Here is a 13,636-nt window from a genome sequence, read left to right as displayed (position 1 = left end):
ATGTTGCGTTTACACAGAGAGATTTATCTGATTTTTGAAACCAAAGCCAGGAACAGACTGTAAACAGGGAACAGGACATAAAGGAAAGACTAAGGTTTCTCCTCTTTTCAAATCCATTCCTGACTTCAGCATAAATAAACTGTCAGATAAATCTGTGTGTGTAAAGGCACCCTTAGAGATGTATTCTGTGTCGTCAGAAGTACGACGCCACCTTGTTCTGCTATTCCAAGCAGTTTTACTACAATTGTACTGGAACTAAATAGGAGAAAAGAAAAGTATTGAGTTTTTCAGGCACCTGTGCAGAACCGACTAAGTTCTTGTAGTGCTTCAGTATGAACACAAGATGGTGCCAGTGAGTAGCACATAAGGGATCCAGTTAATCACATGATCTCGTACTTCACTTCTCTATGTAGTCCTCAGGTTATGTGACCTAAGGGCCCTATTCCACCGGACCATTATTGTTCGCATAATTGTTAACGATTAACGATCTCAAACGACTGCTATTGCTAAAGACCTGAAAACGTTCACTCATTTCCATGGAGCGATAATCGTTACTTCTGATCGTATTTGCGATAGTTTTTTCTTTGCTATTGCATTTGTATCTACTGCGAACTACCAAACGATGTCTTATTCAATGCGAACGTTTTGCGAACGAGCAACGATAAAGGTCAAGGTCTTATAAAGCGATCAACGATTTCTCGTTCGGTCATTAATCGTTAACTGCATTTCAACCGAACGATTATCGTTTAGATTTGAACGATTTAACGATAATCTGAACGATAATCGTCCAGTGGAATAGGGCCCTAAGAGTGAGGCGGGTTTTTATCGAAAACCAGCCTGTATTTACTAGTTATTCCCTAGTCAGCCCATTTAATGCTGCCATATAGTGTCAAATTATACTACGATATACAGGCACCATATAATAACTCTACATAGAAATCATATAATGCTCATTTAAAAGGGGTTGTTAACCACATTTTTTTTTCTTTTTTCAAATCAGCTGGTGCCAGAAAGTGCTAGAGATTTGTCATTTACTTCTATTGAAAAATCTCCTGTCTTCCAGTACTTATCAGCTGCTGTATGTCCTGCAGGAAGTGGTGTATTCTCTCCAGTCTGACACAGTGCTCTCTGCTGCCACCTCTGTCCATGTCAGGAACTGTCCAGAGCAGCAGCAAATCCCCATAGAAAACCTCTCCTTTTTTAATAGAAGTAAATTACAAATCTCTGGCACTTTCTGGCACCAGTTGATTTGAAAGATTTTTTTTTTTTGGTGAACAACCTCTTTGAAGAGTTTTGTCCAGAAATTAAGAAAAAACAGGAAGAGCTCCACCAGAGCCATATGATTTAATCTAAACCTAATTCACCTAAAAAGGCATGAGCTGTAATACCAGGCGCAGCCTATAGAAAGATATGGCACTATTTCTGAAAAGAAAGCAGATCCTTTTTCTCTCTTTTTCAGGGTTTGGGACCAAAGCTTCACTGTTTGCCAGCAGCACTCACACAGGACTTTCTTTCCCTTACTTCTCTGGGCAATTAAAGCACATACTGCTATACCACATGCTGGAGAAGGCGGACACTGTGCTGACCTGAAAGGTGTACTGATGTACCATGTTTGCAAAGTGTTATGTGAGAAAGGAAAAAAAACACCATCATTACAACAAGGAAGTGGTCACACTAAGCTCTAATCTGCTGCTGACAACCTAAAGAGAGTAGGGGAGATTACACTCAGCGGCAGGTATCCTGGTATTACACAAGGGGCAGCTGCCCTGAGCTTTATGGGTGATCAGAAATGAAAGTTAAGCCTTGATTTACCATTGAGAAACAGCACAGATCATCTTTACCAGGGAGACTGACTCTCCTGACAATGCTAAAGTCGGTTTCCTATTCAGCCTGTCTCTCTCTCCTGCACATAGCACATGCTAAGCCCCACCCCCACCTCCAGTAATCTGTCTTGCTCAAACTGTTAGTACAGATAGAAGGGAGACACCTAGTGGCCAAGAATTAGGAGCTGTTTTTTTCTGAGGTAAGGAGTAAGTACTATTACTATTCGTTTTCTATAATACTACCAGAGACATTGACAATGCCATTACATAGACTGTGCTGGCAATATGGATCAATATCTCATCCCTTATGATGTCTTATGGTTGTTCGCTAATCCTATTACAATGTGCTCAAACCTCTGATCACGGATAGTGAGGGGTATGAGACTGTAATCCCAACATGTTGGTTATTAACCTCCAGTGGTGGCAGATGGTGAAGAAACCAAGCCCTTTGGCAACCAAGCTCTTTATCCCTCCCTATTGACCCAATCTTGAGGCCATTGTGGTTCCCACCATGGTTGTTGCTATTGGTTACACCCTTCATAAAGGCCTGTACTTATTTTAAGTGGTGATGAAGGTAGTCATAAAGTTTCGCCACTAGATGTCGCTGTTATAGAGGTATGTACACAGCTGCTGCATGGCTGACGTATGTAAAGGGTTATTGTTTATTTGTGTGTCACTTGGATCTGTGAACCTGTTGGAATCTTTTCTTCTACTATCCTATCCCCTCTCTCTTTACTTCTACTGCACTCTTCACCCACTCACAGCGCACTTTAGATACACTGAGGAAGGAAGTCACGGGGGTAGAAGAAGTGCTTGAGTCTTTCGTATTGGACATTGTAGAGGAAGGACGCAAGCTAGACAGCTCTTTACAGTGGTCTCCTCTGGGCCCTGGCCCTCTGCCAGGTCCCCCTACTTTTAAGTAGTTCAGTCTGAGTCGGTACTACTCCTGGCAGAGCTGTATAACTTGCTGCACACATGTACTTTTCAAGTAAAAACAAGATTATTTATGATAAAGAAACTCAGTGATTCTTCGCCTCACACGAACGCCGTGTTCACCACATCCTTGCGACATTTCCCCTTCTGTGGGTGGCCGTTCTAATAGTCCAGGAGGGTCACTAGACCTTTTATTTTGAGGGCTTTCATGTTTATGCCGTTAGTAAAACTGACATGTTATCTATGTTCCTCAAGTCAGTACAATTACAACGTCATGTAACTTGTGTAACTTTTACATTATTTGATGGCTTTTAAAAAATTAAAACCCTTTTAAAAAAAAAACCTGAATGTGTTTAAAATTGCTCTATTCGCATCTATCCCCATAACGCTTTTATTGTTTGGTCTATGGGGCTGTGTGAGGTGTCATTTTTGCGCCATGATCTGTTCTTTCTTTCGGTACCTTCTTTGAGTATATGCGACTTTTAATCACTTTTTATTAAAAAATTTTCTAGATTTAATGTAAACAAAAATGCGCAATTTTGCACTTTAGCAGGTTTTTGCGCTTACGCTGTTTACCGTGCGAGATCAGGAATGTGATATAATGTTAATAGTTCGGGCAATTATGCATGCGGCGATACCAAATATGTTTATTTTTTAATTAATTAATTTAGGGTTTAGGGAGGTTTTTTTTCTATTAATAAAAACTGTTTATATTTTTTTTTTTACTTACAGTAATTAGAAGCCCCCTGGGGGACTTCTATATACACAGCACTGATCCCCCTGGGGGACTTCTATATAAACAGCACTGATCTACCTTTGAGATCAATGCTGTGTATATAACAGAGCACTGATCCATCAGATCAGTGCTGTATTATTCTGGTCTGCAGCAGACCAGATACACTGATTGCCAAGCAAGGATCAGCGTCATTCCGACGCTGAGCCCCGGCCGGCTCAGTCCAAGGGATCTCCCCTCCGTGATCGCATCGCAAGGGAGAGATCCCCCCACTAGACACCAGGGACAGGGGGCCAAACACTATTTAAATGTAGCTGTCAGCTTTGACAGCTGCATTTAAATAGTTAATTAACCAGGATTGGGTCATAGCAACCAGGGACCGCAGGCTGCAGAGAGGGCTCAAGCTGGGAGCCCTCTCTGCTTACCTTTAACGGCCACATTACCGGTGTACCTGTCATACGTCGTTAAGAGGTTAAAGGATTGTAGGTATAGTCCCTGTAGTGTGTAGTAGTGCAGCTGAACCACAGAAGACAAGGATACCTTAACCACTTGCTTTACTGAACAGTTCTTAAAGTGACAGTACAGAATAACATTTTGGAGCAAGTTTAGACACGGCAATTTGGCTGGAGTATGGTTGCAAAATCCCTTTGAATGTATGAAGAGAGTTTTGGATTGGAGATACTTAAGTTGCAAGAGTCTCTTTAGTAGGTTTTAGATAGAAGACTTGTATACATGATAGGGGGTTACTACGGGGATCTGTTCAGGCAGTTTAGAACTCTTGATAGAATAATACCCAACCTCACAGTTTGGGGAATACCGCCTATTGCCAGAAGAGATCACGGAGTGCCAGATCCAGGAACCCAGGCTTGTACAAAATAGAGAAGCTAATCCCTCAAGATTACCCAATGTGATCAAGCAGTATCAGTGGGGTACGTCGGCTTTAGCTGCAGCTTAACCAACACGCTGGGGATTGTCCTGGGCAGATGAAGGACTTCCTGAGAAAATACTTGAAGAGAACGTTCAATCACCCCAGGTAAAGGTCCCCTGGACGTTAGTTGCCCCTACTGTCAAAGGAGGAAATAGTCTCTGGCAGGAGAAGGCCCCTGGCTACAAGGGCCAGACCCTGAGGTAACTCTGTGCCACGTGCTCGACCGGTCACTTTCCAGATGGTGCTGTGTGACGCCACTACTGTGGCGGATGGTCAGAGTATAGCTTAGCCAGATGGTAGATTGAAGTGACACACAGGTAAGGGGGCACCCCTGCGTTTAGTTTAAGATGGCTGAATATACCCTTTCCCCTGTGGTCGGTGACCTGCAGGGCTGTGAGGGGGTCCCTTGGGTACTTATCACAGTTATTACCCAGCCGGACTGTCGGTACAGCCACCCACAGAAAGGGGAGATGACCTAAGGACGGTGTAACCACTGTGGAGGTGCTTGAGCAATAACCACTGTTATCCTGTTATCATACATAAAATCTATCTTACTGAAGGAACACTTTAGTACACCAACTGATAATAGACTTCTGACTTAACTAGACAAGATCTGAGAGATTTAGAGGTAAAATAGTAGTTCTGACTTGGTTGCCTGCTGAGAAGTAGAGTAATTTCAAAGTAGAAGAGTTTGCCATGAGAGTCCCAACCCAATGTAGTACTGTGTTCTGCCGGAACTTTAGAAGAAGTAGAATAGTTGAGAGTAGAAGTATACGTGTGTCCGTGTTTTGACCTCTGTCGTCATACCACCTATTGTCCTGCAGTGTTGGGTGACCCGCCCTAACAAGGTGGCAAGGTGTTACCTGAGTTGAGCAAGGTGGCCAAAATTACCTGGTTACACCTGCGCTGTGAGATAGAGTACGTAGGCTTCTAGCAACTTTGCTCTATCGTTTGAGTTCCTCTACCTTTAGGATACTGTCCTGCACCTTTAGAGATGTTCAACGGCGTGGGTTGGGATGATCCCTGACTTGTCCTCTCTGTTGGTGTTTAGCACTGCATAGTTAGAAGAAGTGTTGCTTGAGAAGAAAGAGTCTCTGTGTTTCCCATGTGCGTCTGTCTACTACCACACTCGAGACGAGACTACACTGGACTGACTGAACGTGTATGTGCACTTCCTCTCCCTATGTGACAACTTCCTACAGGGTATGTAATAACTCCTGTGAGTGGTGGAGAAGAGAGTATAGAAAAAGAAGAGGATAGAGATAGGTGGAGAAAAGGAAGCAATCTCATTAGTGCACAGATCACAAATAAACAGTGACCCCTTGCTTACTACAGCTGTGCAATATACAGGTACGAATATACATACTAGTGACATCTAGTGGCAAAATTTAGGCATAACTTCATTACCACTTTTACTTTGAGTACAGACTTTTGCGAGGGGTGTACAGACTAGCAACACCCGTGGTGGGACACCACAACTCTCTCTTGTGCAGAAATACCATGTGGGTACACTCTGACTAAATTGGACTAATCCCCCAGTGGTGGAGGATCTGTGAGGCAACTCAATGTACCTTAACCCCCACAGACCTTTAATGTGCTGTAAAAGAATAGGGAAAATACCCAAAAATGAATTCTACAGGTCTGAGACATAGAATACAGGGGAGTATAGGAATCTTTTAGAAAATACCTCAGTGCTGAACATATACAGATACATAGCAGCAGCCCATCTGTTCCTGTACACGACAGGGGCATGGAACCCAGGACCTCCACCATTGTGGGGTTCAGGAGGCCTTCATCACCTACACGTTGTGGCACTGTTATTGGGGGCTTCCTATGGTGTAGTAGTAATAGAGCACTATGCATATGGCAATATTTTGTGGGATACTACTTTTCTGGCACTATTATTTATCAGAACAACATGGCAGTATATATGACTATGAAGAGCAAACCATTGTACTATGGTCACCGGGAGCGGCAGCATGGCAACTATCTGGGGGCAGCAGAATTGGGAAGGGTGGGTGATGATGTGCTGCAAAAGTGACACACCACTGTCTGAGTGATTGGTAGCTGGAAGAAGACTATATGGGTAGTGTATACGCTGCTCACCACCAGGACTCCCACCACTCAGTATAATAGGGGTCCTCTAATTTGGAAATATTATCCACTCTAGAAAAGGTGGAGATGCCGGCATGTGGTTCCTTCTATTGAAGTCGACGGTGTTATTCCCCTTGGTATCTGACCATGGTAAGTATCAGTATGATGGACGTGTACATAGGAAGGAGTGGGCACGCCAGGGCGTTGTTTCAATTCCCTCTTTGTGCAGGTTAGGGCTCGAATCTAAGCAGAAGGTGAAACTAGAGGACAGGGTTTGGTCTAATGCAACCGAAGCCAACACAAAAACCATAAACCCTATATGAGTAAACAACTATATATAGTATGAAAGTGGGAATGTACACATGTTCCCTCCTACACCGCAGCCTCATCAATAATAAAGCTAATACATCACTGTGTGATACTGAAAGCCCTGAATAATGTGACGCTCCCTCCCCGGCCCGATACAGTGACTGGGCCCCCACCGACCATGTACTATAACAGAGGGATCAGATCTACACTGTGAAGACCCAAACAACACCATAGATCCCCATAGACCAATAAGATTTATAGAACTAAAAGTGGGTGAAGGGGTCCACGCTGCGCTAAATGTGAACTAGTGATTTATAGACCTTCCTAATGGATTGCTGGTTGTAGTAGTAATAGTAGTACCAGCAGTACAGCCTTATTGATATGATGGCAGCTTACTGATAGATGATTCAGGGCCAGATTAAGGGTTAGGTGAGGTTAATGGGGGCAATTACTGACCCCCCCCCCCCCAAATCATGGCGCCATTCAGCCCCATAGATAATGGTCACCTACCAGGCTCCTGGACTTTTTATTCCTAACCTTCTAAAGGCCGTAACTTCACAATTTCTCTACAGCTTTATGATTGGTTTTTTTTGCCTTAATTTTGCCCTAAAATATGTGATGAAAGCAATTTTGCTAATTTGGGGGTCGGGTTCACCGTTCACTGTGCGGCCTCCATTATCTTGTTTCTTCATGTCAATATTTGTTTAATGTTTTATAATCTACTAGTTTTTAAAAAGAAAAAAAAAAATTCATTTTTTTTTTAATATGCTTAAAATTGCCCCTGTTCTTAGCTGGGACCTGCATGGGGATCATTTTTTGTCATTTTCATTGGTGAATATAAATGCAGGTGGGATCATTTGATCACTTTTCTTTCTTTCTTTTTTTTTCTAGGATGTGATGTGACCAGCCCCTCCCCCCCCCCTTCCCCCCAATTCTGGTATTTGTTATATTATTAAATTAATAATGTTACATTCACATGTAGCGATACAAATTAATTTTTGTTGAAAATGGAAAAATGGGGAGATTAAAATTATTATACGGTAAAGGATTTGTTAAACTTTTATTTAAATACTTTTTTTTATTTTAAAAGTCTCCATAGTGGACTTCTATGATCGTATGCTTGACTGCTCATAGGAATCAGCGGAATACTAGTCTATTAGATCAGCATTCCAGCCTCCATTGTGTTTGGCACAGCAGATTCACACCACTGCACAGGCATCAATGTACATTTTTATTTAATGGCAATTTTATAGGAACAATGTCTCCTGCTGTTCCCTCCATATATAGTAAAAATGCCCCCTGCTGTTGTGGTGTCCCACTAGGGGTGTTGCTGCTTTTCAGAGCCTTAGTAAAAGTCTGTACTTTTTGTGGTCTTATTGAGGTCAAAGTAGTATTTAAAGATGACCACTAGATGTCGCTATATTATGTGTTTAAGCATGAAAGCTGCACAGCTGAAGTGTCTCAAAGGGTTATTGTGTTTTTGCACCAGATCTGCTAGCCAGTAGGACCCTTGTTTTCTTCTGTCCTATCACCTCTTCTCTCTCTGCTCTTCTGTTGCACTCTTTCCATCCAACCACAGCGCATCTTACACGCTGGATTGGAAGTTAGTCCCTTGGGTAAAGGAGGAGGCTTAGTCAGGATTCTGTGGAAGAAGGACGCAGACCAGAACTCTCCACAGTGGTTCTACTTGGGCCTTCTGCCAGGTCCCCAGGTAGAGAATAATCTTAGTCAATGCCTCGCATGGGTAGGACGCAGGAAAGTGCTCCGCTTTAAACTTCTCACTTAGCAAGTACACGCAGCACTTTGCAGTGCTAAAGCCTCTTAGGAGAGGACCAGCCTACAGATCATCTCAACCCATGCCGTGGACAAGGAGTTACAACCGTGCAGGGCAGTCTCCCCTACAAAAGCCAAAGAGCTAGGAACTGATCTGGGTGGAGCAAGGTTGCTAGAAAGTCTGTGAACTCCATCTCGCAGCGCGAGTGTCAGCAGGAAGCCCTCATCACTCTGCTCAGCCAAGGTAATTAGGTCTGGGGCCTGTGTTACCTATTAGTACGGTTCACAGGTTCACAGTTTTCTCATTCTTCTTCTTCTTCTAAAAGTATTCTTCTTTACACTCCAACATCCCAGCAGAGCACATTACTACTTGGGTTAAGACTCTCACAGCATCCTCCTCTCTACTACGCTACCTCAGTACAATTCTACCAACTCTACTACATCCTACTCAGCACTTATCATGCAGATCTGGTGGTTCTTTGTTATTTATTGGAACTTTGTCAAGTGTACCTCTCATCTGTATTACCTGTTGCACATTTTCCAATAGTAAACCAAGTCAACATCATACACCTGCACAGCATATACACCGCAACCTTGGGACATCTCCCCTTTCTGTGGGTGGCGGGTCCTACTATTCGAGAGGGTCATTACATCGCTCTGGTCACCTGTGATAACAACACCTGTGACAACACTATCCCAAGGGACCTGGTAGCAACCCGACAGGAAACAGACTACAGGGGAAAAGGGTACAACCAGCCTTACACCTTGAAAGCAGGCCTGCCAGGTGTGCCCACCTGGCACTGGCGTCACGTGACAAACCCTTAAGGTCCGGCTGTATCTCAGCCATCCACTACAGGAGTGGCATGACACTTCCGTCTAGCAAGTGACTGGCCGTCCCACCGCTACAACATCATCCAGGGACTCACCACACTGTTCCCTCCATATAGTAACAATGCCCCTGCTGTTCCCTCCATATAGTAATAATGCCTCCTGCTGTGCCTCCATATAGTAATAATTATCCCTGCTGTGCTTCAATATATAGTAATAATGCCCCCTGCTGTGCCCTCCATATATAGCAATAATCCCCCCTGCTGTGCCCTCCATATAGTAACAATGCCCCCTGGTGTTACCCCCATATAGTAATAATGTCTCCTACTGTGCCTTCTATATACTAATATTGCTCCCTGCTGTTCTCTCATATAGTAATAATGCTCCCTGCTGTGCCCCCATATAGTAATACTGATCCCTGCTTAGCCCCAATATTGTAATAATGTCCCCTGCTGTTCCGTCCATATAGTAATGCCTCCTGCTGTCCCCCCATATAGTAATAATGCCTCCTGCTGTTCCCTCCATATAGTAATAATGTGCCCTGCTGTGTCTCCATTTATTAATGCCTCCTGCTGTGCCTCCATAATGTAATATTGCCCCCTGCTGTGCCCTCCATATAATAATAATGCCCCCAGCTGTGCCCCTTTATAGTAATACTGCCCCTTGCTGTGCCCTTCAAATAGTAATAATACCTCCTACTTTGCCCCTCATATAGTAATAATGTCTCCTGCTGTGTCCCACTACGGGTGTTGCTACTTTGAACACCCCTCGCAAAATCCTGGTGACTCAAAAGTGAAGTGGTAATAAAATCATGTATAAGTTTTGCCACTAGATGTCAGTAGTATGTATATTCGTGTATATATGTCGCACAGCTGTAGTCATGTAAGGATTATTGTTTTGTTTGTGATCTGCACACCAATGAGAGCTACTCTCTTCCACCTATCTCTATCCTCCTTTCTTCTTGCGCTCTCTTCTCCACCACTCACAGGAGTTGTAACATACACCCTGTAGGAAGTTGTCACATGGAGAGAGGAAGTGTAGATCCACATTTAGTTTAGCTCTCTTCTGTTTCTCAGTGAAGCAAGACAAACAGATCAGGCATCCCTGCTGAGTTAGCCCGGACCTGGCTCTGCCAGGTTCCCCGTCCGGGGCAGACCAGCTGTAGGGTACAGACATGTATGGAAAACACAGAGACTTTCTCTAAAGCTACACTTATCCTCAAGATGCAGTGCTAAGCACCTACAGAGAGGACAAGTCAGGGATCACCCCAACCCACGCATCTTAAACACAGTGCAGGACAGCATCTGCAGGGCAAAAGGTGGTATAGCAACAAAGGTCGAAACACAGGCACAAGTATTCTTCTTCTTCTAAAGTTCCGGCAGAGCACATTACTAAATTGGGTTGGGACTCTCACGACCTACTCCTTTCCACTCCTCTGAACTCTCTCTACCCTTCTTAGCACGTAACCAAGTCAGCACTGCTACGCTACTCTTCTCTCTCCCTCATCAGCTCTCAGTAAAGATCCAGTGAAAGTCAAGTCTGTATCAGTCAAGTATTATTCATCTGTATTGCAAAAGATTTATCAGTAAAAGAAAGAGTTTATTTATTCTTCTTGGACTCAGTGATCATTGCACTAGCACCTACACACCGTCCTTGGGTTATCTCCCCTTTCTGTGGGTGGCGGTACCGACAGTCCGGGTGAGTCACATCTGCACTCCGGACCACCTTGATAAGCGCGCAAGGGACCCATCACAACCCAGCAGGTCACCGACCATGCAGGAAAAGTATAGCCAGCCACCAAAAACTAAAAGCAGGTGTGTCTCTATACCTGTGTGCTGAGTTAGCACTGGCGTCAAGACAACATACCACCTGGCTGAGCTATACTCCACAGACCAACCACCACAGTAGTGGAGTCACACTGTACCATCTAGCAAGTGACCAGTCTCATCTGCCACAGGCAGCCCACCACACCCTCCATATAGTAATAATGTCCCCTACTATGTCCCATATAATAATAATGCCCCCTGGTGTGCCCCCATATAGTAATAATGCCTCCTGCTGTGCCCCTCATATAGTAATAATGCCTCCTGCTGTGCCCTCCATATAGTGTTAATGCCCCCTGCTGTGCCCTCCATATAGTGACAATGTCCCCTTCTGTGACATTCATATAATAATGTCCTCCTGCTGTGCCCTCCTTATAGTAATAATGCCTCCTGCTGTTCCTCCATATAGTAATAATGTCTCCTGCTGTGCCCCTTTATAGTAAAAATGCCCCCTGGTGTGCCCCCATATAGTAATAATGCCTACTGCTGTGCCCCCCCTATAGTAATAATGCCTCCTGCTGTGCCCCCATATAGTATTAATGCCCCCTTCTGTGCCCTCCATATAGTAATAATGCCTCCTGGTGTGCCCTCCATATAGTGCTAATGCCCCCTGCTGTGCCCTTCATATAATAATGTCCTCCTGCTGTGCCCTCCTTATAGTAATAATGCCTCCTGCTGTGCCTCCATATAGTAATAATGTCTCCTTCTGTGCCCCTGTATAGTAATAATGCCCCCTGGTGTGCCCCCATATAGTAATAATGCCTCCTGCTGTGCCCCCATATAGTAATAATGCCTCCTGCTGTGCCCTCATAGTAATAATGCCTCCTGCTGTGCCCCTATATAGTATTAACGCCCCCTTCTGTGCCCTCCATATAGTAATGCCTCCTGCTGTGCCCTCCATATAGTGCTAATGCCCCCTGCTGTGCCCTCCATATAGTGATAATGTCCTCTGCTGTGCCCTCCATATAATAATGTCCTCCTGCTGTGCCTCCATATAGTAATAATGTCTCCTGCTGTGCCTCCATATAGTAATAATACCTTCTGCTGTGCCTCCATAAAATAATATTGCACCCCCTTCCCCCCATATGATAATGGCTCAACGATAATACTGCAAGAAATAAAACAATAATCCTTACCTTACCCAGGCATGGATCTGGTCCCTCCATCTTCTGTCTTTGAGCCTTGCGGCATTGCATTGGCTGTGGGCATGAAGTACCTGCAGTCTATAAGAATGAATGAAGGAGTGGGACCCTGACAGTTCCCGCTCTCCATTCTGTTCTTTTTGAGGCCCTCTCACCCTGCAAAGCTACAAAGGCAGAACATTACAGTAAGTGGCATCCCTGTGTATCTACAGCTTCTAGTGATGCTTAGAGGGAGCATGGCCACTGGAAAGACGCGGCACCCCTGTTAGAAACCACTGGAATAAACTAATACAACAGAAAGGGATCTATGATTCCCGCTGTCTGCCCGCTCCATGCAGAATAAAAATCAGCAAAAAAAAAAAATCAACCCAGAACCTGAATTTGGACTTTTGAATGTAATATTTATTCATACATATTATATATATTATATATTATATCAGGACTGAAAGGATGGAATAAGAAACAATGAATAAAAGAGAAACTAATGACTAATACTAATAGAAATGGTACAGGAAACATTCCTAAACTACACGATGAGAACAAGCTGCTAAAAGTATAACAAATATAAATATTACTATAATCCTGCTCCTAAATACAAGAATATAACTACTATAATACTGCCCCTATAAACAAGAATATAAATACTATAATACTGCCCCTATATACAGGGATATAACTACTATAATACTGCTCCTATATACAGGAATATAACTACTATAATACTGCCCCCTATATACAAGAATATAACTGCTATAATACTGCTCCTATATACAAGAATATAACTACTATAATACTGCCCCCTATATACAGGAATATAACTACTATAATACTGCTCCTATATACAAGAATATAACTACTATAATACTGCCCCTATATACAGGAATATAACTACCATAATACTGCTCCTATATACAAGAATATAACTACTATAATACTGCTCCCTATATACAGGAATATAACTACTATAATACTGCTCCCTATATACAGGAATATAACCACTATAATACTGCTCCTATATACAAGACTATAACTACTATAATACTGCTCCTATATACAAGAATATAACTACTATAATACTGCTCCTATATACAAGAATATAACTACTATAATACTGCTCCTATATACAAGAATATAACTACTATAATACTGCTCCTATATACAAGAATATAACTACTATAATACTGCTCCTATATACAGGAATATAACTACTATAATACTGCCACCTATATACAGGAATATAACTACTATAA

Source organism: Dendropsophus ebraccatus, chromosome 8 (genome assembly GCF_027789765.1).
Source record: "Dendropsophus ebraccatus isolate aDenEbr1 chromosome 8, aDenEbr1.pat, whole genome shotgun sequence".
NCBI classification, from domain to species: Eukaryota; Metazoa; Chordata; class Amphibia; order Anura; family Hylidae; genus Dendropsophus; species Dendropsophus ebraccatus.
Note: the sequence above shows the minus strand (reverse complement) of the source record.